Consider the following 21,508-nt stretch of genomic DNA (forward strand, 5'->3'; position numbering starts at 1 on the left):
CAAATGGATCAGAGCTGAAGTCCTCTTTGGGTTCGCAGCAAATCTTTTTCACTTGGGAGAATTAGCCAAGGGAACTGGACCCCCACTATCTTGATTTTCGTGTAGTCACTTACAGCCATGCAAAGGGTGGGTGTCACACATGCTTGTGCCTCCATTTCCCTTTGGCTGGGTTCAGTCAATCTGCATGAGTGCTAGGCGCTATGCAAAGTGGAAGACAATCAATGATTAAACCCTGTAGCTCCCTACCAGCCCAGCAAAAGCCCTAGATTTGAATAACTTGAGCTCAGGATAGGATTGCTTGACTTGAGGCTCAGTTTCATAGCTAAACTGATGATTTACTAATTGCAGAACCTGCTAGATTCATCTTGCATGGTTTTCTCCTGCTAACTTACTTCTCCTTATAGAACCTTGCTGATTTCTTCAGAAAGTGAAAAACTGATGCAGTATGATAAAGTTTCCCCATATGGCTATGCTTTCCTTATGTCTCCTACCTACCTTCTATCTCTTTCCATCCAGATGAATGGGATTTTAACCTAGTCTTGTCTGCTTGCTCTAGTCACCTGATTTCCTTCTCACCTGTGTATCACTCTGTTTTTCCTCTTAAAATCTCTCTCTGTCTCTCCTTTACTAACAATAAAAGCAGAGTTGTTCTGTCCCTTCTTAAAAATACTTATTTATCAGAATCGCTTCCCTCAGCAGTTACCAAGCAATTACCAACTCTTTCATTCCTTTCATCTCTAATTGCATCTCAGACAGCACTGAATGTGTTGTTTATTGCCCATAAGCCAGTGTCAGAGGTGCTGTCCCAGATCCTCCGCAGTCCAGCCTCTACACTTCTCATTCATCTCAAACCACCCTCTTCAAGTTCTTTAATGATGGTAGGACAAAAGGAAAAGAAGGGAAAGAACATGTTGGCATACCTTGTAATTTTAAATACCTATTTTATGTTCTCATGTTTTGGGAACTGATTAAAAACCAACTAAATTAAAATTAACTCTAAATTAACTCTTTCCATTGATGTAATGATATTTAGATGAGGACTAGCAAAATAATAAATTGTGAGAGTCGGGGTTCAAAAAGGAATGTCAGTATTTTTGTTCAAATATGGGTCATTTCCTGTAGCTTTCAGAGTGTCCTTTCCACTCCACTGACCTCTGCCTTATCATATACAATCTCCTTTATATTCACTTTTACAGGATAAGTAGTTGGATGTGCATAGAAGAATGTTCCATTTTCTGAGAGCATTTCTTGGATTCCCTGAAGAGATTAGTACAAAATTTTAATTAGGGGCATTGGCAGAGTTCCCACATGCTGGTGTGTTAGGCTGTGGTTTTCATTTTCATTCCCCATTTTGGTTCCTATACAACACATAGGATTTCAGTGGAACCATGAGACTTCTGACTGGTTTACGATGCATGCCCTGTCCCTTCAATTTTTGTCCCTGCCATTGATACAGATGAGTCGTGACTAGCAGCTGTCTCGTCTCTTTCTTCCAAAGACTGGGGCAGTTGCCCAACATTTGAGGACAATTGTCCAAAAGATGTCAGAGTCTGAAGTGACCAGTATAATTTCCACTAAAACTCTGGAAGGCGTACAGGATGCAAGTGTCATTAATTAAGTTCTAAGAACCTACAGTGCTGTGGGAACCTGGCAGAAAATACACAAGCTGAATTTTGTTTGCAACTTCCTTCTATTTAGGAATTCATTAAAGGGCTGGAGCATTTGCAGGGATTTCAGGACCCAGTGCTAGAATGGCTAATTGCTGGCTTGGTCTTTTGTATACAGTGTAGCACATAAAAGGACTGTGATCAAAGAATGCAGGTGCTGCTGAGGGCAATGAGAATGCAAGTATAGTGATTGCTTGCCGGATACAATATATAACGTTTCATTTAGCTGTGCTTTGCTTTGGTCCATGATTGGATTTTGCAGGAATTGGTGAATGATTTTGACTGAAGTGATTTAATAAATGTATTGTTTAAGCAGAGCGAGAAGTTTATACCTCTTCTTTCATCTTCCTGTTTTTTCCCCTTTTAGCACCCAAGGGAAACATAACCACCACTATAGAACTAACTTTGATGAAGGCATTAGTAAGTTTAAGTTGCTTTCACCTTCCTCAGTATGTTAGAGGTGGCTGTCACGGCTTTAGCTGGATCTGTGGTCGTGTATTGCAGGAAAGCCAAGTTACACAGTACAGTTTAGCTTACATACCTTCACAGTGAGAGCTTAAGAAATCACAAATAATTTTATGGCTTCATTTATCATACATACCTAGATTTTATTCAGTTGCATTCTCATCTTGCCAATCTTTTCTTATATCGTTCTCATTGAATGGCAAAGAGAAATCTGTGATGAAGCTTTCTCCTTTTTTAACAACCATCTGATTTGACCCCCCAAAAAACAAAACAAAACAAAACAAAAATCCAAACACAAACCATATGAAACAAGTAAAGCTGTGGCCCCTGTTTTGGAGAACATGCATGAGTAATTAAATAATATGCCCTTCTGTCACCATTTTTGCAGGGAGAGGGATTAAAATCTGTGTTCACAGGCTGAGAGCAGGTGTCTGTGATGAGATCCCATGCTGTGACATGCATGCAGCACATTCTTACATGAAAAGCCCTGGCTGATGAAATGACCACAGGAAGACAACATGGAACCCTCCCGGCAGGATCAGAAGAAGCTTAATTAAGCTCTGTGGTCAACTCTGAAGTGAGTGTGTGCCTACTTTAGAAGAGCATTAAGAAAACTGAAAGCATGGCTATATTTTAATTATGTTCTGGTCTTTCTGACATTCCTTAAGTAAACTGTGTGGTCAAATGATACAGTGACTCAGAAGTGAACACACACATCTTTACGTAGATGGGATTTGGTAATTGATCCAATGTGGTTTTAGAGTTTGTTAGTTGTGGACATTTTTTTTCTTTCTGGCAGAAGGCAACACTGAACCCACAGTTTCTGCAGTTATACTAGACACTGTTGTTTCAGTTGTAATTATATTACTGAAATCATGGACTACAAGTTCCCTGTAATCTTCTTAGAACTTTCATTAGAAAAGGTTAAAAAAATTAAAAGTAAAAAAAAAAAAAAAAAGGCAAGACTCAGAGAAAAGATGAATGTTTGTGTTAGGATGGCAAATAATAATGATAAAAATGACAGTAGTACTGGTGGCAGCAGTCATTTGCTTTGTATTACTGTGCTTTTCCACTACAGGACTTAATATTCTTTCCTGATTTCCCTGAAGCAACATGAGAAATTCTTTACATGTGCGTGAATATGGCTATTGCAGTAGCAGAGATTTGACGAGTGAAGTGTTCTAACAGCACAGGAAGTCAGTGATGAAACTGGAAAGGCAAGACTAAAGTACTCATGTCTATCTTAATGCAGAATACGTGGTGAAAAACTGTAGCTTGGCTGTATGTGGACTGATGGAGTGACAAAGAAAAGCTTAAGGCTTCATAAACACCTTTGCTTTTCTCAACATAATAATATGTTCTCTCTTCCCTGTCCCTTTTTTTTTTTTTTAACAGAATAGTCTAGGTCCTTGTCAAACATGAAAGAAGGCTCTGTCTGAGAAATTCATTAACCAAATTAGACATAAAATAATGAGAGGATGAGAAGAAGGCAGCCAGGAATGGGGGTGGGTGGGGGGAAGCATGGACAAGGATAGCTAGAGACAGTTTTCTGCAAGGGTAGCTGATTGAAACAATGGTATGGTACCTTGACTAATGTAGAGCTAATTAAAATTGTATAGGACAAAGCACTATCAAACATACTATAGGGAACAATCTTTCTATGGTAAATCCATCCCCGATGAAATTCCATTGACTTCAATAGGTTTTCTTCTGGGATGAATTTGGCCTGATAACCTAATAAGTCTTTTCTGCCACTAATTTATAAGGTCCTTTTGTCAGAAGCATAGCAAGAAACTTCAGTCTGGATTTCAAAAGTGCTGAACACCCAAAACTCCTACAAAGGTCTCAGTGAATCAGAGGTACTCAATACCACCACAAATTAAAACTGAATGAACTGTTTCATGTTTGCTGTGAGTTTGCTCTCTGTACAGTCACATCTGCACAAAGACCCTAAGTTAACCCCCTAAGCCTTTTGAGGCAGAAACTTCCTATGCATAGGTACAACACCTCACACAGTGCAACACAGAGCTTAGCAATGGCCTCCAGGCATTAATGAAATAAAATTAATTAGTATCAACAACAGCAAATTATAATTTCACAGTATTTGTATTTGCAGGGCAATGGGTAATGTGTATTTGGGCTGGCTATGTATAGATGGACCTACTTTTGTTACCCTTCACTCTTCAAGCACCACAAATTAATGTGCCTCTAGTAAAACCTCTGTTTATATATTAAGTTTACACTGCATGTTGCAGTAAGCATCTGTGAGGTGACCAGGACTGTCATGTGAAACCACATCAGACTTGTTTTGATAGGTCCAAATCAAACACAGAACATGCTCTTTGGAATCACAGAATCATAGAATCACAGAATATCCTGAGTTGGAAGGGACCCACAAGGATCACTGAGTTCAAATCCTGGCTCCACACAGGACCAGCCATGTGTCTGAGAGCATTGTCCAAACTTCTTCAACCCCAGCAGGCTCAGTGCTGTGACCACTTCCCTGGGGAGCCTGTCCCAGTGCCCAACCACACTCTGGGTGCAGAACCATTTCTTAACACCCAGCCTGATCCTCCCCTCCCCCAGGTCCATGCCATTCCCTCGGGTCCTGTCACTGTCCCCAGAGCTCAGCGCCTGCCCCTCTGCTCCCCGTGAGGGAGCTGCAGGCCGCCATGAGGGCTCCCGTCAGCTTGCTCTGCTCTGGGCTGAACAAACGAAAGGAACTCAGCCAGTCCTCATATATCTTGTTCTCTAGACCCTTCACCATCTTTGTAGTCCTCCTTTGGACACTCTTTTAAAGTTTTCCCTTTTATTGCTATGCTATTGTAAAGTCTGCTCATCTTTTGCTTCCACTCCCTGGAAGACATACATTGTATAGACAGAATTTTAATAGCATGTTTCTCTCTGGTCTCTCTCAATTTCTAATTTTTTTTTTTCTAAGAAAAACAACAAAAAAAGTCCCCAAAACAAAAAACCCCACTGTTGAACAAGTTGTGCTCCAATTTTATTCTGAGGGCTGTCTCCAAGAGGAGGATTACTAGTTTAAATCTGTTACTTAAAAAAATAGATCTGTTTGATTACTCAGTGCTTGGTTTTCAAAAGGACAGCTCCTGGGGATCTTAAAAAATATCCATAATGCAACAGGGAAGGAATATAATAGACTAGTTTTGAAAAAAAAAAAAAGTACGACGAGGGGAAAACATAACATACAATACATTTGGTGTGAACTTTTCCCAGAAGATTGCTTGAGCCTCATAGTTCACTTACAAGCAGAGTACAGTGATGCTGGGCAGCCTGCCAGTGCTTGTTATTGTAGTACTGTGTGAGCCAGTTCCCTAGTGAAGAAAGAAAAGAGAGAGAGAGACATTTCTTTGCCTTTCATAGGTGTCCCACACTTTCCTCTCTGCTCTCTCTGAACACCGTCCTGTTCTTCTTTACATCAAGGTTCTTTGGTATGTGCTACACTGTGCAGATGTCACACTAATAGTTTCACATGTGGTGCTTTCACAGTTCAGGAGGACTGACACAGAGCTGTATCACCTTGCTGCACTGGAGGTTTCAGCTAACAGCTCTAACCTGATAGTCTAACAGTAAGGCACCCTCTAATACACATAGTGAGGATGAGCAACACGTTGTCTCCACAACCGAAGTATCTCGAAAGGGAAGCATTCCTAGGAGCAAGTGCCAGGCTAAGTTGCATGTCTACACTGAATTTTGCAGTCAGATGTGAGCCAGGATAGCTTCAGCTTAGTACCATGCTACAGATACCGTGAGGTTTCCAGCGGCTTAGAGTACTGGCAGAGCTTCTTCATGTCAGCCTTAAAAACAGTTTACAGGCATGGATGAGTTAAAGGCTGACAGTCTGGCCACAAATGTATAGCAAAACTGAGTATGGATGAAGGAGGCCTCCTACTTTCTTGTATCTATATTCTACCTGGAAATCCATCCAAGAATCTTTCAAAATCAGCAAACATGGCATGGGGTTGTTTTTATTCCCCTCCCCTCCACATCCACACACCTCCTCTTCATGCTGGTATGTTGTCTTGAACTACAGCACTCTCTGGGAAGTACTTGCACAGCCTCCATCAGAAGCATGCTGGGCTCCCAAATGTGATAAGAAGCTGATAAAAATGATCTGGGCCTGGGTTAAAACAGCCTTAGTGGAAGAATGTTTAGCTAAATAGATACCATCTGTCCCTCAAAGTGAGCATGTCCTTGTTCTGCCCTGGCCTGACCAGTATGAGCTGTTGCTTTTGTGGTGCGGTCCATGTGTGGACTGGCTGTTGTTCCCAGGACCTGGGGCAATTGTTTATGCAATGTGGACTTTATGAGAAACAGTTTCAGTTGCAGAGAGAGCTTTTTTTTTTTTTTTTTTTTTTTTTTTTTTTTTTTTTTTTAAGGATTAAAGATTGGTAATGAAAACAACATTTCAGCCTAATACAGAAAAGTGCCGAAGCTGGAGCTCAGCTGAACAGGCATGTTAGCCTGTACAGCACATTTCTTTAGGGAAGCCAAAGAGGAAAGGAATCCTGAAGAGCTAAAAGCAGTTTACAAATTACCAAGAGAGTTTTCATGTCAGTAATGCATGGTGCAAATATTTTCTAAGGGACACAGGCGGTTAGCACACAGCACTGATTTTACAGTTTTTAAATGCGTTTTCTTCACCTCCTCACAGACGTAGATAGTGGAACAGAGCTTGGAGAGGGCTGCTACTACAGACCATTCATGCAGATACATGGAAAAGAGGTTAAAGACAAGAATCAGAGGTGCAAGCTTGCTCTGAGAATGCCTTAACAAACTTTCAGACTCGCAGTACTAAAGCAAGAGTGTGGTCTGCCTAGAGCAGGGTCCTGCACACCATTAGAAGCCCAAGAGCAGAAGAACTGTCACACTTCCCCAGGGTGGGTCAGCTGGGGATACCTGCTGTGGGACAGTCACTCTGTTTAGCTAACCTGAGCATATTCATGATACCTAGTCAAAGTGAAGCTGAATATCTGAAGGCCTGTACCTTCAGTCTCTGAGATATGTTACAGGTATGTCTGTCTCTAATGCTGTCTCTGGTGCTCATTATAGCTAAAATATCACATGGCACCTCACCATCACAGCCACTGTGGGAGTCAGCAGCAGTAGTTCTCAGAGCAAAAAAAAAAATGTTAAAGAGGGTAATATTTAGCAAAGAGCTAGTTGTTCTTGTTTATCTCCAGTGAGGTTTGGGCTTTAATTACCTGAAGACACAGGGGAGGAGGGCAGCTAGTTTAAAAAATGAGATCTCAGAAAGGGACAAGTTTTCTTTCATTACCTGTCTCAACATCTGTAGAGACAAGGAGATCCCTTGGACTCCCAAGAAGAGATGGCACTGCAGGGAACTCTGAAGGCTTTTAGTGCTTTACTTGAAGACCTGCAACTTTTGTGTGGTTTGAAAGTGAGGTCAATTCATAAATCTGTGTTCCTTTTTCTCCTAATTACTTTTGCTTTAAAAGTGAATCCATCACCCTGGAGATGTGTGCTTTTGAATAGGTTATTCAGGCCTGAGTGGTCTCAGCAGTGCTTGCAAGGCCTGGAGCAGCAGCACTGCAGAGGTCTGCATGCATGGAAGAGGGGCAGGAAATGGGGATATTCACATGCAAGTGCATCCTGTGGTTCCACAGTTAGAAAAACTTCCATGGATGGACCCAGACCTAGCAGGCTTGGAAAAGTGACATCTTCATTTGGGTCAATTATGACAGACAAGAGAAACCCAACAGTATGTGTAAAAGTTGTGGAAGTTATAAGGGTGTACTACAGAGGCATGTGTTCTGGGAATATCTTCCAGGAAGCAAAGGATATTTTTGTATTTCTGAATCAGACATGTTTCTGGTATATGGAACACAACAAGAAAGTTCAGAAATCAAACTGTTGGGATTTCTTGTTTGTTTTGATTTTTCCCTCCCACCTCAATGACAGACGACAGCATATGCAAATAGCTTACAAATAACTTAAAGGAAAATTACCACTGATTTTTGCACAAAGGACTGCAACATTAGAAGAGTGGATCTCTGAACGGTGTTTCTGGGTGGCTGCAGAGTAGTACTAAAAGGTTGTGCTTTATAAAGAGCATGTATAGCAGCGATGTTATTCAGAACAGTACTTGCTATAGGACTTGCTATGATATCGTCTGATTAAAGCTCAGAAGCACAGGTCTTGGGTTAGTGAGTAGAAGCTGAAGCCTATGAGGTAGTTGACTTCATACAGGAAACTATTAACATTTTCATACTTACAGTGACAGTCAGATAAGAGGCAAAATTCTATTCTGTTGTTTGAAATTTTCAGTATCAGGCCCTAGTAAGCACACTAGGGCGCTTGCTTCTTCTTGTAGTAGAGTGAAATGAAACTTCTTTTTGATGGCTGTTTCAGCTCAGCCTTTATGAGTTAGAAGAGCTGATCCTTGGACCTGGTCTATTTTCATTGCATGTGTTACACAGATTTCCTTAAAAAGGAATCTTGTGCCTTAGCCAGGAAGATAAATAATGAGAAAACATCTGCTATTTAAGCTCTGGACTGACCTATAAATCTTAATGACGAATGCAATCCCAGAAGCAGAAATCATCTACAGATTGCAAAATTCTCTCACTCTCTCTTTTTGGTTTCCTTTTATTCTTTGTTGTTGTTGTTCCTCTAATCCCTTTAATTCCTGGTAATTTGGAAGCCCAAATATATTTTTTTCTTCTAACTGTTTCATTATAACTGATAGGAGCTGCTGAGAGGAGGGCATGGCAACCATAATAACACAAGAATGATGGAACAGACAGACCCTATAAGGAGCTGACAGGCAGACAATAATGGCAAAGTAGAGGTTGGATAACTAATAGTTTGGATGATTTACTCTTGAGGAGCTCTGGAAGCTGGGATGCTTCTTTGCCTGTTTATTTCAACCTCACATGCTGAAGAAAGGGTTTGCTTAGCCACTTTAATCCTTTGCTGCATTTTCTCCTACCAGGGGATGGGAACCTGCTTCTTTCTTCAGTGTTTCTTTGTGGCCTGCCTCCCAAAGACAAGATGTTCATAAGAATAAAAGGTTTCTCTCTCCTTTTGCCTCTAGACCAGAAAGGGTCCAGCAAACTTTTAAAACATCACCCGTGAGGACTGAAGAACTAAGGAGCTAGAATGCAAATTTCTGTGGAGAATCTGAGGTTCAGAATTCAAAGAAGGATTTTGGCATGGGGCATGGCACGCCTGCAGCATGAGCAAAGACAAGGAAACTCTCATCTTGAATTTGCTTGAGGTGCTTGACAGAACTGGAGGGCCTCTCATACAGCAAGTCATTCTGTTATCTGTTTATTGCAAGGTCAGGCTAATTTTATTCTGCATTTCTCGTTGCTTTAATCTAAACATTGGAAGAGTTAATGTTGAGGTAAAAGTCTTAGGAGATTGTGAGCATCATATGGACATTTCTCTTGATAAATCATAGAACCATCCCCTTGCAAATGCACTGTGTTGGAGTATTTCTTCTTCTGAAGCAGTTAAGTGATCCTTGCATCCAACGAGTCAGTGTCTTTGGTCTGTAATTTCACAGACAGATCAGTGAGTAAGAATTCTGTGGAAACCAGTTCACCTACCTGTCCCAGGCTGGGGCAAGAGGGACACATAAGTTGAGCTGGAAATTCAGCTCTCTTCTCAGACTGGTACTCCCTGGGCAGAAATTACCCCATTCTGAATTGCTTTAGAGAGGCACAGCTGTAGTTCCAGAGTGGCTGGGCTGGCACTTTTCAGGCACACAAGCAGACTGAAAATAAGATAGCATTTGTTGGTTGAAACAGCAATCGAGGGAGCAAGAGCTAAAATTAAACACATGGTGATACTCTGTTTTGTTCTTTCCTGTGCCCTGAATACCATCTGCTTGAAAATCAGGTGAATCCAAGTGTTATTCTGAAAGGCTCTCCTTATTAGATTGAGATTTTCATAAAGTGGAGCAAAGTATTTCATCTAAAAGAGGAAATAAATAGGAGTCTAATAAGTGAATGCAGAAGAGACTGCAAACTGATCAGTGATCGGAAGAGGGTGAATGGGTTTGACTGACATCTGGAGAAAAGCAGTACTGTGCTCTTTCAATTACAGGTTTAAGACTGCCACAATTGACAGATTAAAGGTGTTCACCCTAATCCAAAATTATACTTTCTCCAGTCAAATTGACCATTGTGTCAGCTTCAATTTGTTCAGATACGTCACCCACAGTCACTGATTGGACTGATTCACTTGCACACTCTTTGACAAGGTCCCTGTTTTGTGTTCACTCCTTACTCTCGCTGTTTCCCTTGTCAGACAGATACTCTAGAGGCATTTCCATTATCTCCCATGTAGCTGTACCTCAGAAATGTAGTGGACTGGAAAGAAAAATCCTCGGGCCAATTATTCTGACATAAACTCTATTTATCAAAAAGCACAAGAATATGAAGTGAGTTAAAATAGCTCAAAAATAGGATGCATACATGCACATACACCCCAGGCATACACCTAAGTAATGCTGTGCTCAGAGCCTTTGCTGTGACTGAGAATGGATGAGCACTTTTAAATAAGAAACGACTCGAATGTTGCCTCAAAGTTCAGACTGAAGCAGTCTCTCTGAGAATGGAAGCGCTTAAATTGAAAGCAAAACTAACAAATTGTTTGCACAGTTCTGCCCTGTAGCATTTCTGTTAGAAGCAAAAGCACCAAACTGCTTGGAGAACAGTTACCCTGTAATCTTTCTGAGTCTTTGAAAAAGGAACTGAAGTAAAAAATAATTGCACATTTTTGAGAACCAAGCTAGTGCTGATTCACCAACACCTCCTTGGGTGAGGAGGTGAAGAAGAAGAGACAAGTTGCATTTCCCTTTCCTTCACAAACTGAAAGAAGTGGAGGTAGTTGTCTCATAAGCATAAAAACATTAAGTGGCATTCAGGTTAGTGCTTTTCAGCTTTAGCCAGATGCATTACATGGGATCTCCCTTGAGAGCCAGATTGAAAGCATTGGCATCCCACTGAAGAATGTTCCCATGGGGAGCTTTTGGAGTCTGGAGAGACCTTGGTGGTGTACCCTAACCTAAAGGGCAATCCTGCAGGGAACATGTTAACCTCTACCGCATTAGAGGGGGGATGGCAGGGTGCAGCCTTGTAGACTGTGAAGGTGTGGCAGTTCTACTGGAGCAGTCTAACTCAAGGCAGTGCAAAAGGGATATTTTTTCTAATCTCATCTCCCTTGAGCTTCATTCATATATATATTTATATATAAATCACTTGTTAACTCTACATACCATCTGTACATGGTGGTGTGACTGGTGCTCAAGTCCCCAGTATCATCCTTGTTGAAATTTCATTTGAATCTTATTTAAAATTGATGTAGGTGCATATTTAATTAATTTCATTGTCTTCTCAGACTCTTCTGCATCTCTGCTTATGTTTTTTTTCCCCCGTTTTTTTTTACTCTTTGAAGTTATCCATGAGAATAAAAATGAAATCTTTTGATCAGGTTACAAGTACATAAAAATGTCCAGTATTATCTATCTTTGTAATCCATCTGTCACAGTTTCACACACAGCCATTAGTGGAGTTTCCAGGCATTGCAATATATAACATTTAAAAGAGATACTACAGCCAGAACAAATATTGCTTGCCTATCCACCAAAAAAGGTTTGGGGCTGACTTTTCATCCACTAACGCTGAAGGAAGTTTTTTTCTCTGCTTGCAGTAGCAGTTCTGATTGGGGTGCAGGCACAGGTTCTGTGTAGCTATCAGGACCATGGCATGCTACAGAGGCTTATGAAGCAGGACATTAAGGACTGAGTAGGGTGCCTCTTGTCAGTGCTAGAAAATCCTTTGCTTTACATTCTGGAGAATCCCGTAGTTAAAATACTCCTGTTTTACACAATATTTGCAGAATGTTTATCATTCTGTCAGCATTTTACTCAAAATGTAATATATCCCTTGATAGACACAGACTGAAGGTGCTGGATTATTTTTCGTGTTTAAGTTTTGACTTACAGAGAATGGGGAAAGAATGCACTCTTTCTGTTATGGCTTGTAAACAAATCTAACACCTTAGGTAATTTGTGTAGATGTTTGAACTTTGGCTTGTATGTTACCCCTAACCACAACTGTGCCTTTGGGTTTTCTGAGTAAAGTATTATCTTACTATGAAAGATAAGGAAATGAAGCATAAAAGCAGAGTAGTACTCTGCTGTCTGTTTGGATAACATCAGTTTCCTCTATGAGGTCTAAAGCACAAGCCTCATACACACCCTTCAGTAAATACTGAATGTACAGCAGCAGAATTTGTTTTTACTTACTGATTTTCCAGTTTTCCATAGCCGTACTTCATCTTCCATGAAGGTAGGCTGGGAACCATTCCTTCTGTCTCTTTAAGTATGCTTGCAAACTTTGTGCAGAAACAGGCTGGGCAAACACTTTTTGTTAAATATATGTGATGCAGTCTACAAAGAAGTCTTGGAGTAGCTACCTCTTTTGTTTGTTGACTGTAAAATGAAAAGGTACCACTGGGACTGTTTATATGACTCAGGGTTCAGTTTTCATGGAGATGGGCTGTAGCTGTCACTCCCACTTTAATCTGGAATTGAAAGGCTTTTTGTAAGCTGCTACTCCATGCAAGGCAAGAAGGCACAAGCAAAGAGGGACAACAGAGGTGAGCTTGTTGAGTCAGTACCACTTAGTAACAATTTGTAGCAGAGAAGTAGAGGCATCAGAGATTCAGCAGGGAAAGAAAGCAGAAAACCATCACTGACTTGACAAGATCTGAAAACCCTAAGAGAAGAGGCAGAGAGGAGGAAGGCAGTGCATCAGCAGGGCTGGGGATCAGCCTGTTCTAAGGAGAAACAGCGGTTGACATGTTTCTCCTTGATTGACAGCACCTTGGCCAGCAGAGACTCACAAGGTGACTGCCCTGTGGATACTGAGCATATGAATGCTTAGCCTAATAATGTTAGTCCTGGCCCACTGCTGCTTGTGTTAGCAATAAATAAGACTACTTTTATGTATCTACAATCCTGCTTTTGGGCCTCTATGCCCAATAAAAGATGGCCAGACCTTGAGGGTTATATTTAGTGTGATCTCCTGTATTGTGCAGACTGCAGTACTGGCCTCAATTAATTCCCCCTTGAAAGAGAACATATATGTTTGGGGAAAAAAATAAATCTGTCTTGTTTGAAAAGTTTTCCAATGAGGTATACTCTATTAGCCCATGGGAAATAATTCAACTGGTTAATTATCCTCAATGTTAAAAATCTGTATGTCAGTTTTACTCCAAGTTTGACTGTTTTTAAATTCCAACCACAGAATAATATTATATATTTGCTGAACTGAAAAGCCCACTTACTATGAGGTTTATGCTGCCTGTTTTGATGGTGAACATGTCTTTTACCATCTCCCTGATGATCATGACCTACCTGACCCTCTCACCTTCAGGTCTGTGCCATAATCATGTGTCTTGGGACTGTCATTCCCCTAAATCGATCTTTTCTGAATGCTCTCCAGAGCTTTGATACCCAGAAACAGACACAGTACTACAGGTATCACATTGCTAACAAATACATAGGAGACCTAGCGGTGGCAGGAGAAACAATATTTCTTATTAATCCAACTGAGCATTGCAATGGCTGGAGCACCACCGTGAGAATTTATGCCACCAGGAAGCCACCTACTTCGTCATTTGCAACACTTTTGGACAGTGGCTGTTTGAATAACCTGTGCACCCCTTCTGTGTGAAGAGTTTTCTGTTGGTAGATACAGGTCTGTATCCACAGGCATGTCATTTGCTTGTGCCTAATTTAGCAAGTGCTCCTGACTAGTGATTTGTGATTTTATCAGTCCCACTGACTCTTTTTGCCAGGCTGGACTTAGTCTGTAATGCAGTTATGTTCCCATCCATGACATTGATAAAAGTGTTTGATAGCAGAGGGGCAATAAATAATTTGATGAGGAGCTCACTCAAGTCTCACCTCCTTGACTGATGTCACTCTACTTTAATTCTTCCTGAACTGACTCTTGTAGCAAGGTGTACTCTGCTTACCTGGTGTTCATAGAGACCTGGACACCTGCTCCAGCAAACATGGGGCCATGACAGTGCCCAGATAGGATAGTCCAGGCAATGCAATGCACCAAGTTATAAGCCAAGTGAAGTCCTGCCCACCTATCTATTACACCAAGATGCTTTCACTGGATCTACTGCTTCTCATCTCTTTGATGCTGCTGCTCCAACCCTTATATCAAAACAGGACCAAGAACTGGTCCTTGAAGACTGGCACTCATAATTCATCACCCGAGGGGCTCCAGCTGTTCTTATGTTTGCCGGTGCTGACTGACTCAATTCAAGATTGCCTACTTGTGTGCATGGGGCAAATGGCAACTTAAAATTTACAATTTCCTGACTTCCCACTGCCTCTTCTTGCAACATCTATGTTGTTACAACATCTGATATAAAACCAGAACGATATATAAGTATGAAAATGATTCCCTTAAATGAACAAGGAGTATAGCAGACAACGAAGAAAAGTACAGAGGATTAAATGTGCATCATAGAGGGAATACATTGTATTAACTAAATGCAAACATATTTTCTTGGGTTTTGTGTTTTGGAATGAAAATGAATGGGACAGATCAGCAGAACAGGGATACCCCTGGTGAAACTTCACTTAAGTCAGTAGAGTTACACCAGGGATACATTTGGCTGATTCTTTTGCTAACGGCTGTATGAAAACTTTAATATAGAGTTTCTGCATGTGTGAAGTGTATGCCAAGACAAATGCAACATGCTAAATGGAACCTCCTGATTTATTTAAATTAAAAATGCATTACAAAAAAACAGTGGATAATTGGAGTGGAATGGATCCAGACTAGAATCGTCTGTCTCATGTCTCCAGAGTGTCTGAGGGAGGAGCAGTGAGGAATATCTTACTTGTAAACCTAAGCAATGAAGAATATGCAGATAGCAGATAATTTCTTGAAACTGCTAGGATCCAGCAAGGGACACAGAGCTCTTTAAAAGACAAAGGTTGTAATCAGATGTAAAATAGCATTTTTGGCTGCAGCTGATATGGACTAATAGGTTACTAAATTCAGCCTGTTCTCAGCTGTTCATCAGTTAACTTTCTCATTGGCATTTGCTTCCATCTTCCCTTCCAGTTCAGTTCTGTCAGTATCTTTGTCACTCCCCAAGTGGCCAAAATGTTCTAGGTATAAAAATAAACCTATCAAAAATATTGAACCTGAACAAGCTTGTTTTGCCTTTGCTGTGTTGGAGTTTAAGCCTGGAGATGTGACAGAGGTGGCTAGCTACCAGTCATACCAAACACCTGAGGCTGGGCTAGGAAATGCAGTATCTTGGTGTAGATCAACCACAGCCTGAACAGTATTTCTGAGCACAATCTAACTTCAGTATCTGAACAACATGGACCTTCTTCTTATAACACCAACTGCCCACTAACTGCGGTGTAACCCAAAGCCCTCCAGCGGCCACCTTTCTGTTTGTGTTGACCCACACAACCATTTAAGCTGTGTAACTGTCGAGCTGCTTAGAGATCTAGCTCACATCAAAAGTTTGGCGGTTTTCTCAAGCTCTGGATTTCCCCTGCCATGCCCAACCAAACAGATGCTCCCAGAGCATACCTAACTTGCACTTGAGTGAAAGTGCTGGGAGGAAGAAAAGGGAGATGTGTTTATGTACCCAGTAACTTCAGACATGGAAGACACAATTTTGAAGGGACACTAGAAGGAGATCTAATGCTCCCATGTGCACTGTTAGAAGTGGTGCAAAGAAGTTTCCTTGACACATGAAGAAGCTACTTAACATGAAATAATTATACAAATGCCTCTAGGACAAGGTCAGAGTAATCATGAAAGCCAATGTTAACAGTGTATCAGAAACATGGAGTGTCTACAGCCCCCATGAAAGAGTGCAATGGAATAAAAGTCCTCAGCAAAGTTCTCAGCCTAGATGGGTCACTATCAAGAAAAATGGGGCAACTTTATGTCCATATACATACTCAGAGCCAGTGGCAGACTTTTAATTTCAAGAGGCCGTCTGTGATAAGAAACAACCAGCAAGAGTAGAGAGAGAAACTAGAGAGAAGCTAAAGCACTGCCAGGTCCCTGATGCAGGTTGTCTCATATGTTGAGAAGTATGATGTTGAAGCATATATTTCAGTGGAGTATTTAATGTGAGTATTGCAGTTTTCCTATTTTCAGTGGAAGTACCTATTAAAAGAGCAATATGGAGTGACAGTGTTTGCATAAATGTATTGGGATGGAAAAATATTAAAGTATTGCCCATAAAAAGAATTAAAGGTGAGATTTTCAAAAGTACGTCCAGAAAGTTGACACTCAATTCTATTTCATTTCTAATGGGAAAAGAGTATCTGAATTGGACACCGCTGAAAATGCCCCCTTTTTTTTTCAAAGGGACCTAAATTCATTTTAATTGGTTTGAACACTTCAGATGTTTAAGCACTTTAGAAAATGTTACCATGAATCAACAAAAATGTGCTAATCTATTACTTCAGGGAGTTTAGCATTAGCATCCCAACATTAAGTTAATTCATCAAGATTTAGTATATGGCTTCAAAAAGAAGTTGTCTCCTATTAGACTGAGTTATAAGAAGAATAGTAGATAACCTTAGTACTGCCAAATCCAAGCAGTGTAAATAGCCTAAATCTGACATCCTAAAGTTTGGATACTGAAATGTTCTTTCACAGCTCCATCCAGTGACCACAGAAGTCAGACTGAAAATTTCTGATGAATCCAACAGGATTTTAATATTGCTTTTTCCACCCTGTTTAATGTCTGACCTCTTACAGCTCTCTTCCTGTAACAGAACTCCTAGGGAATCTCATTCTGGGCAGTACTTGACTTCTGCCTAAGTTCTAAGAAATAGCAAGGTCATTCGGTAGCACTGTTGAACTCAAAACAAAGCCTAAAGACTAGGCAATATGTACCTTCTGCAAATGTATACATGTCTAGACAATAACTTTTTATAAAGTATAGTGTTGATTATTTTTTCTTTAATTCTAAGCAACTGTGGTGACACTTCCACTTATGATTTGTGAGGTACAAGAATTATGGACATCTTAAAACGCTACATGCATGCGGTGCAGACTCAGGCCTATAATAACCTCCAGTGTCAGGAGCCCATCCTGCAACCAAGCTCATCCACTGGAAAGGACAACATTGCGCTCCAGCAGTTAATGTGCTGGACTGGGCCCTTGGAGCTGTGTACTTGATTTCACTCCTGGCCTGCAAAGTTACATTTCATGAATTACTATAACTCCACCAGCCTGGATTTCCCTCTCTTTAAGGGAAGAGGATGATAATTTCTTACAAAACTTTTTGGTAGGTGGTTGCTTTGTTTGATTAAGACCAGCTTGCTTATTATTGCCCAGACAGCAAGAAAAAAAATTCAAAGAAACAAGATTTTTTTTAGACGGTGTCATTAATTTGTTTATGGCATGTCTTGCATTGGTAGTATAACAAACTGAAAACCACAGCTCTCTTTGAACCTCACTTTCTTTCTGCACACTGTTTTTCAATTTGACAGCACGCCACTGATTCGGGGGGGGCGGGGGGGGAGGGGGAATGGAGGGGGGAGGATGGGACGGGGACAACAGGGGGGGGAAGAGAAGTGATGACTTTGGCAGTTGCACCGTTTTGATTTGCTAAAATAGCATCTCGGCAAATCTGGTTTCTCAAATTTCTCATGTTTCGTTAATTACTGACAGCTTTGTTTTTAACTGAACGTGAAACAATGTGGAGAAATGGGCAAGCATGGCCCCTGACTCACCATTGCCCGGCTGAGCTCGGCAGGTGGGAGCAAGCCGTCTCCAAGAAGGGGCCCGAGCAGCAATCACTGTTCCGGCTCTTCTGTCACAAGGCTGGGCAGATAGATGCAAGTGAAGAGGTGCTGGGACCTAGCTATGGGGTGCCCAAAAGGGCCTCTTCCCACCCTGGGCTTGCTGGGCCAGCAGAAGCATGGAAATCTTGCCAAAAAAATGGATGTGAAGCAGGGTGGTCAGCCCTCGGGGGTTTCCTGGTGAGGTAGCCTTTTCCCCAGCCATGGTTTGTTATGGGCAAAGATGAAGTGTAGGATGGCTTGGGGGAACTGTTGGCCTCAGTTCTGTCCCATGAGGAGAAATGGGGAGATCTAGTAGCTCTAGACCACCAGCGACTAGAAGCACCCAATGCATTTACATGGAAATACATATTTGGGGGTGGGTGAAGCCAGGTCACTCTGACCACATCTCATGCAAAGCAGCCAAGTGTGAGCCAGATTTCTTCGGTGAGTGTGGGCAAGTTGAGCCAGACTAGATGCACTCCTTCCAGCTGGCATTTCCTGGCCACCTGGAAGTTCACATGGAGCAATATCTCTGCATACTTTGATACCCACACACTTTGAGTGATGTTCAGCCTACTGGGGTCTATCAACACAGAGCATGCACAAAGCAGCGGCAAGCATGAGAGCTGCCTTTTGGGATGGGGTCTCCCATACAGAAACATGGCACCTTTGTAAGAGCAGGTATCTGTCCTGCAGCTCTTGCCTTCACTGATCCTTTTCTAGTGAACATGATGAGTCCCTGGTACCCAAACATGGGGAAATTCAAAGACATAGGAATGTGGAAAATTCAAAGCTAATGAAAGAGAGATGATTTTGTATGCATGCATTCATGTAACCAAGATATTCACTGCTCTTGGAGATGCCAGGAGCCCAGAACATAGTAGATACTTTTTTTAAGGACTTGATACTTAGCCAGATAACAAAAATTTCCAGCCAGGTTAATAAATTTGACAAAAACAAAAGAAACTCTTCAGCTTTGGGTTTTGTACCTATTTTTAGTGAAAGGGTACTAGGATTAATATATTTCTGGGAACCAGCGTTCCTAAGAGTGCTTGTGTGGTGACAAGATACTGGACTAGCAAGACTGTTGGCCATGTAAAGCGATTCCTTTTGTAAATGTGCTCCTAATCCCTGGCAACTTAGTTTTGACCTATGTTTATTGCACTGGGTAAATGTCACGTCCACTTTTTGTCTCTTTATTACCATTAGCTCACCAGGCTCTTTGTGTGTATTTGTATATTCATAACACATAGACATAATTACATGTAAGTCCTTTGGTGTCACTTTTCCCAGAGCAGTGTAACACTTCGCATATGAAATGAATTTTTATAGAAATAGCACTACTGAGATTTTTTTTCCCAACCATTTTTTCCTTTTTACTAATACATAAGAGAAATGGAAATAGCGAGTCAGAATATATCTGTAATCACATGGCATGAAAAGAAATGCAATTTCAGAAAAAAGCTGTGCTTTGTATCTGAGTGCAGGAGAAAGCCTGAAATCTTGGGCTGCACAGCACACATCACAGACCCAGTATTTATGGCTGATAAACTGTTTTGAGAATCAGCAGCACCTCAGCCCCAATTTGTCAAAGCTATTTTGCAACTATCCTCTCAGTGAAGTTAACTGGAGCTAAGGACATGCTCTGGGAAATCAAGCCTGTACCATGAAAGCAGAGTGCTGGGAATACAGGCTGCTAACTTTGGCTCTTCCACTAACTCATTGCTTGACCTTGAGCACATCAGAAGAAGGACAGGAGTCCAAGAGTGGTTTTGGGCTGCTTTTCCATCGTCTGGCTGTCCTTTTTTAACTAGCACTTGTCTGTCTTGTTATCCATCAGGATCTCATTTCCACAGCCTAAAACAAGGGGCAGAGGAAAAAAAAATAATAATAATAAAAAAAATAAAAAATAAAAAAAGATCCTGAGTTACAAATTCCAAGCCACAGTCCAAGAAAACCTTGCTGAAAGGTTTCTCCTTTCTTACACAGTGAAGAGGAGGAAGCATGACTCTCCATCTTGCTGGATGAAGCCCTAAATAACGTTTCTATTTCCAGCATCCCCCCTCCACACCCCACCCACTGCCTCCTGCCCCCCTGCCCTTTTGTGGGGCTGAGAGGCAGCTTTCCTGCCCCACAGGTGGAGAAGCCTCCTTGGCCAGACCACACGGTGTGCCTCCAGGTCCAGCCTCTGTGCCCATGGCTGGTCCCAGGCACCGTGTGCACAGGCGCTCACCATTGCTACCAGTGGCAGGTCATTGCCTTGGCCTCTGCACAATGAAACTGTATTTGAAGAAGGAAAGGATAAAAAAAGGAAAGAAAAGAACCAAAATGATGGCTGGGATTAAAGCAAAGAAAAAAAAATACAGGAGTGCAAAGTACAAAGGGGGTTAAAAAATGAAATAGAAAGAGACATGAATAGCATTGAATATTTGAATTTCTTTTGTTTGAGAGATTTTTTTTAAGTCTCTTGGAAATGTGGAGGTTTTTTTTTTTTAATACAAGTGTTGTGTATACATTTTTCCAATTAGAAGAATCTCTTTTATATATTTAGCACTATTTAGAGACGAATGGGAAGATAAGGCTGCTGAGGAATGCTTCAGGCTAAAGCTAGGTTCTCCAAACTGGCTTTTGTTGCGCCAATGTGAATCACTTAATAATTCATATTTCAGAATACATTAATGCAAATGGTAATTTTAGCTTGCTATTGAATTTTTAAATATGCAATACAAGCAATTTATGTTTCTGTTCATTTTCCCAGGTAAAACTGTTTAGACATTTTTAACATACGCTTGGTTTCACTCATCATATATCATCCCGTTGTTTTAATTTGGGGTAATTAAAAATTAGGAGCATTGCAAATAATACATAGAGCCCTGTGTTCATGGAAAAATAACATGGAACTGATATTCAGCCTTGCACGTTGAATGGGACAGATTTTTCAGTGATGCCACAGTAACAAATACTGGTGTGCTGTGCTTATGAAGATAACCTATATCTAAATAGTAATTACTGTGATTAATCTGTATCTATCTCTTTCTTTAACTCATTCAGGTTTGTTTGTTTTTTCTTTTTTTTTTTTTTTCTTGAAAGTTTTTTAGATTTACAAAGAATATTTGGTGTAGGAGGGACAAACATGCAGTTTGTCTCCTGCTGGGCTGTCTAGATAATTAGAAGACTGCAAATCAGAGGTTATTGAGGATTTGCTTTTTTTATTTGCTTCTGGAAAATGAAGGTCAAGTCTTACCCTACTTCTCCGAAACATGATAGGGCAGACAAGCTGCTAGACCTAGAGAGGCCGAGCCATGAGCTTTGTCCAGGGAAGGATAAGAAGATCTGTGGCTTCTGAATTGCCCCTCAGCCCCCCAGGATCCATAAGGGCAGAAGGAAGGGCAGGAACCAGTCCTACCTGGCCAAATGGCAATGGTCCAGGAGCATGCCACTTGGTGGGGAAGTATTTAAAGGGGACACAGTATCTTGCAGTGTCTTGCTCTCCAAACAGTATGTCTTGCTCTCCCAACAGTAGTGC

General features: G+C 41.1%; 2 long non-coding RNA genes across 2 annotated transcripts in view; both read left to right on the plus strand.

Annotated features, from left to right (window-relative positions):
- Positions 1-3,477, plus strand: part of LOC118162444 — a 42,257-nt gene extending 38,780 nt beyond the window's left edge. Inside the window, exon 7 of the long non-coding RNA XR_004748454.1 lies at positions 3,211-3,477. This is a non-coding gene — a long non-coding RNA (uncharacterized LOC118162444). The remainder of the gene's footprint in view (positions 1-3,210) is intronic.
- A 55-nt stretch (positions 3,478-3,532) lies between these two features.
- On the plus strand, positions 3,533-14,960 carry LOC118162448. The gene is made up of 2 exons (XR_004748459.1): positions 3,533-3,991; positions 14,182-14,960. It is a non-coding gene; the product is annotated as an uncharacterized LOC118162448 (long non-coding RNA).
- The last annotated feature ends 6,548 nt before the right edge of the window (positions 14,961-21,508 follow it).

This window comes from Oxyura jamaicensis, chromosome 2 (assembly GCF_011077185.1).
Source record: "Oxyura jamaicensis isolate SHBP4307 breed ruddy duck chromosome 2, BPBGC_Ojam_1.0, whole genome shotgun sequence".
Taxonomy (NCBI): Eukaryota; Metazoa; Chordata; class Aves; order Anseriformes; family Anatidae; genus Oxyura; species Oxyura jamaicensis.